Here is a 6,000-nt window from a genome sequence, read left to right on the forward strand (position 1 = left end):
GACAATTTAAGTGATATAGACAAACTGTATTTAACACTTCAGGAAGTGGGTAGTCTCCTTTTAGAGAATTGTAAAATAAGGCAGATGCGGGAACCTTTTATAGGGTAAAGATGAAAGAACAAGGAAGAGAAAAATAGAAAATATCTGATTGGCTGGGGGCCACCCAGTCAATCTTGTTTGGGGTGAGGAGACCCAGAGTTGGCTTCGCTTTGGGGGCTTGGCTGACTGGATAGCTTGCATTTCCATCAAGGGGAGCATTTATAGGGGCATGAAAGTTACGTAAGTTTTGGTTTGCTGACGTGGCACTGTGCAGGAACAGCTCCATCTTGGGCCTAGAAAGTTATTTCAATGCTGGCAAATCTGGAGTTAACAGGAGAAGCATGGCAACTCAAACTTCTATCTCTTCTGGTCATTGACCCAAGAAGTCTTATTGTGTTTGTTCAGCTCTGAGGTCAACAATAGGAATTCACTCTGGATTGGCCTTTTACACTGCTGTGTGCCTTTGTCACCGCTGTGAAAAACTTACTCATGCCTCAGTTAATTTTATGGGGTGACTTGTTAAAATAGCTACAATAGCAACAAAAACAAAACCTTTTTTCTGTTCTGCCATTATGATTGTGATTTTTATCTTCCTAAGAATTGGAGGGAATCAGTACACCAAGCCACCCACACACTTTATCTTGCCTATCTTTTCGCTTTCATTGACATTTTATCCCAGGAAGAGAGGAAAGTCTGTTGGTTTCAAACTCTACATTAAATACTTAACTGGTATTTCAGAATGAAATGCATAATGTGTTTTCATACTTTCCCACATTACAGTCAATCCTCATGATTTGCAGATTCCATAGTTGCAAATGTGCCTACTAGTTGAAAAGAATTTGCAGCCCCAAATCAGTTGTTCACAGACATGCACATGCACAGAGCAGTGAAACACATGAGTCACTTCATGCTCATATCCCAGCTGATTTACAAAAAGGTGATCCTCTCTCTGCTCTCTCATTTCAGCTCTCCTGCTGTAAACATGTGTCCATTTTGCAGCCAATTTAGCCCTGTGTTTTTCATGTTTGTGGTTTTTGGTGGTGATTTTGCTGTTTAAAATGGCCCCCAAGCATAGTGCTGAAATACTGGGTAGCATTCCTAAACTCAAGGAGTCTGTGAGGTGCCTTATGGAGGCACCTCATGTGTCAGGTAAGCTTCATTCAGGCATGTTGTAGTGTTCTTGGCTGTGAATTCAATGTTAATGAGTCACCAATATATATTAAATAAGATGTCTTAAACAGAAACACGCATAAAACAAAGTTATATCTTGATTGGTTGATGAAAGCACTACGGCCAGAGGCTTGCAGGAACCTAACCCTGTATTTCCGCCCCAGGGGCAATAATTCAGCATTTGCTAATATAATGTTTGCTGTGACTTTATAGACCATAACTACTATAAATAATAAAAATCAATGGTATCATCAAAATTTCTGACTTGATTTTCTCCCTTACTCAGCTGACTCTAACCAAAACTGATAACATTTGAGAAGGTCTCCAGTGTAAATAAAATCTATTTCAAAGGGCTCAGTTGGTTAGGAGCTCACTCAAGAGTGTGAGCTCTGAGCAACAGGGTCACCGGTTCAATTCCCATATGGGCCTGAGCTGAGCTGCCAACAGGTGGCAGGATGGCTTAGCTAAACAACAACAAAAAAACAAAAAACAAAAAAATATCCATTTCAAAGGTGTTCTTTTATAGTCTCCCCTTTAGCATCTTAGATTATAGAGTTTTTTAAAGTCTTTTGATTTCAGCCACAACTGTACTTCTCTAAGTCCATGTTTCCCAACTTTCCCCTCCATTTGTGGGGTTCTGATGTCAATGGATGGGGCTACTTGTGTACAGAGGAGCCCTGCTTCAGGGTTGTGACCAGCTTTGGTCCTGCCCACAGCCCTAAGGGCTGAGAAAAATCATTATATTGGCTATAAATTGTTTATAATATCTCTCCTATGACTAAGCTTTAAGGAAGAAGACAGATTGAAATGAACTATCACAAGGAATATTTGGAAGCCTTCTTCTAGATTTTTGCTGGCCTGGGAACTCTACTGATGCCTTATATGTCTTTGTAGAATACAGTGAAATCTCCTACCATAGCCAATACCCTCAGGAGGCACAGCTACATAATTTACCAGGCACACTGTAAAATAAAAATGTGGGGTACAGATTTGTGGTTGTGTGACCTGTACATGCTCACAAGGGCCACATGCTCACTTTAATGTTTTATTGAGCTCTGTACAATTGAGCATGTGTGCTTTCTTGGAGGCTATGCTGCTAATTATAAAAACCGATGTATTCCTAGGTTTCAATTAGCTGCTAAGAAACTTAGAGCTAGATTTGGTGTCCCACAATTTAACTAAATTATGTCAGGAACAAAATATCATCAATTCTTCTTCTCCTTTTGCTTCATTTTTCTCCTTTGATATTTTAAAGTATCCCATTTTACATTTTATTTACTGTTGTCTGCCAAAGTTTTTGAAGACAGGTAAGGCAAAAATCCTATGTAAATGAAATGGCCCTCTAGTCCTTTTCATAATCACAAAACATGAACATCAGATTCATTAGCTGAGATTCAGTGAATCATTACTGAACACCTTCTGTGTGCCAGCATCATTTTTAGTGTCTGCATGTAGATAGCTCTATTCTTGCAACCGACCTATGAAGGCACTATTATCGCTTTATAAAAGAAACTTGAGATTCAGAGAACATGTATACTTTGTCCAAGGTCTAGAACTAGCAAATGTTAGAAAAAGAATTTAGACTCAGCTTTCTGCTTTTTGGTTTAGTGTTCTTTCTGTTATGTTATGTAGTTTCTCCTCTTTACCTTAGTGGAGTCTCCTGAAGGTCATTTAATCCCCAACACCTCAATTTTACAGACAGGCAAAGTGGAGCTGGGAGAGGTCAAACTGATTATCCAAGATCATTCTGCCAGCAGATAGAAAACTTGGGATTAGGTGTCCCCAATCTCCTGTCTTCAGACCCACAACTGTGACTCCTTCCCATGCTCTTTTTTAAATTTATTTATTTTGATTTATTTTTTATTTATTTATATTTAGCTGAGCCATCCTGCCACCTGTTGGCAGCTCAGTGGCAGCTCAGCTTGGGCCGGGACTCGAACTGCTGTTGCTCAGAGTTTGCACTCTTGTGTGAGCTCTTAACCAACTGAGCCACTAAGCCAGCCCGCATGCTCTTCTTTTTTTTTTATCTTTCTCATCTTCCTGACCTCTAGGGCCATGTTGCAGATCTCATCACCTTTAATGGTTTGATGAAAACTTCCTGCAGATGAGTTCCCAAGCCAGTAATTTCAGCTCTGAACTTCCTCCTGAATGTCAATTTGCATCTTTAATTTTCTAAAGGTCGCTAATTCAAATACTCAAAACTGTTATTTATTCATTCAATTATTTAACCAATATTTACTAATTGGCTTCTATGTACTAGTGGGGGAAATGTAATTCATTTTGCTTAGGTTTAACAGTTTAAATAAATAGACATTATTTTGATATGTTTCATGGCCTCATGAAAAAGAATAGTTGAAGCTGAGACTAGAGATTGCAATTAGCCTTGGCCAAATACCATTTAACTGACAGCAGCTAATTCTAATTCTAATGCTAGTAAATATCCAAAGACGTCAGAGCTTGAAGCCCAACAACCAATATATATTCCCAGAGAGTGAAAAAATATTCTAAACATTTTAACATCTCATCATTTCCATATAATCTCTGATGTTTTTTCAGGATTTTTATTATTCTTCCTATTCTTTTTCTTGGCAATTAAACTCACAGTTAACCAGTGTATATTCCATTGAGGTTAAATCTACCCCAACTTGATTTCCATCTTTGTTCAAAATCCATTAAATTTGTGAAACTTATCACTAGAGTTAATCTTTTTTTGCTTCATTTTTCAGTCACTTTTCTAAAATATTAAAGAGTAAATATGAAATTAAATACATAAATACTGTGGAGAAAAGAAAAAAACAACACTGCTGAAACTGAGCAGTTGCCTGGCAGGTGGCACCCTGTGTAGTGTAGCCCACAATTTTCAGTGGTTTGATGACATGTGCAAATCCAATGTGCAAATTTGTAAGGCAATCTAAAGGTATCAATGCATAATTTTTGGAAGAATATCTTCTACCACAGTCAAGTATGGGAAAGACGACAGATAAAATATGCAAAGACAAAAAAAGATCTCTGGAATGTTAAAATTATAAATTGAAGACTTAAAGTACATATCTAGGCATGTGCTAAGTAGAGGGCACATGACTAAGCAGGAGAGAATCTCTCCATTTCCCTTGCCTGTTCTGTAAGGCAATAAATAGCTCAAGCTCTAAATTGAGAGAGGTGGAGTGTCAGTCAGTCCTTTCCCTCCCTATCATCCAATCCCTTTGTGTTTATCTCTCCTACTTCAAAACCAAACCAAGGAATGAAAACTAAGGAAAAGGCAGGATCCACAGTAAACCTGTGGTAAAGCCAACCTGAACCCACCATTAAAGTTCTTAACCTCTTAGAAAGAACTAGAAACTGGGAACATTTTCTCTGGCTTCTCTAGCAGAAAAAATGAAATTGGTAATGAAGCAGAAGCACCATGTCAATTGCTTAAAGTTCACTCACATTTAACATTTCACACACCATTTACAATCCAGTTCTGTCTCCACTGAGTGAAAAAGGCAGTGGTGCCCTTTGGGGCTTAACGAGATGGTTGGCTTTCCTTAAAGTACCTCTCTCTTTCATTCCCTCCCTTCCCTTTTTTCCTCACTCAGTGGTGAGAAGTCTTCATGCCCAGTGAAACCATCTGTGGCTCATTGACACTCCCACCCCACCTGAGCATCATGAAGCCTCACAGTTTCTTCCATAATGAGTAAAAGAGCAACGATCCTACAGCAGAGCCCTGCTTAGCTTTTCAGATATCTTTGCATACTCTGTAGAGCCTATTTTTGAGCTTCTGAGCTGCAATTGCTTGTCTTAATCAAAGGGATCTAACCTGCAGCATTGGTTTCACACAACAGGGATTCTAAAGAGATTTGACAGATACTATTAACATTTATTGAGCAGCTTCTCTGTTCCAGGCTGTTATAGTCTGAAGTGTGTGCCCCCAACATGAATTTTGCTGTCCTCTCAAAATTCATATATTGAAATCCCAACCCCTAGTGCCTCAGAATATAATATTTGGAGATAGTGCTTTAAAGGGGTGATTAAGTTAAAATGAGGCTGTTAGTGTGGGCCCTAATTCAATCTGACTGGTGCCTTTATAAGAGAAAATTCAGATACATAAGACACCAGGAGTGCAACTGCACGGAAGAAAGACCATGGAAAGAGGCAGCAAGAAGGAAGTCAACTGCAAGCCAAAGAGGGAGGCCTCGGAGGAAACCAACCCTGCCAGCATTTTGATTTTGGTCTTCCAGGCTCCAGAGCTATGAGAAAATTAATTTCCATTGTTGAAACCACCCAGTCTAATACACAGACAGCGTTCTGAAGAAGTTACATATATGAATTCAATTCATTCTTACAACCTGTGTGTATGCAGAGCAGAGAGAATATTATTATTATTATTATTACTATTATTATTTTATTTTGCAGACAAAGAAACTAAAGTTCAGAGCAATTAAAAAAATAAAAGTTAAAAGGAAAAGATTAGGTGGCAAGTAAGTGATTGAGCTGGAATTTATTATAAATGCCTGTGCTCTGCCTCCAGAGGTCGCATGCTGAACCACTACATTCTACTGTTGTACACTCAGAGGAGCCCTTCATGTGCACCAATGTTTCTCTTTCAATCTTTAAGGAACAATAAAAAAATATTTTTTTACTAAGCTGAAGGCATGGATCATGGTGTCTGGAAATACATATATAAACCAGCTCATCTGTTCGTTACTTTATTTTTAAGTTCCCTGAAGATGAGTTTATCTGTTAGGATTCCTCAGGCTGTAAGACAAACCCCAAGTCAAACTGGCCTAAATTTACTTTAAATGTGGGGTA

Source organism: Hipposideros armiger, unplaced genomic scaffold, assembly GCF_001890085.2.
Source record: "Hipposideros armiger isolate ML-2016 unplaced genomic scaffold, ASM189008v1 scaffold_468, whole genome shotgun sequence".
Taxonomy (NCBI): domain Eukaryota; kingdom Metazoa; phylum Chordata; class Mammalia; order Chiroptera; family Hipposideridae; genus Hipposideros; species Hipposideros armiger.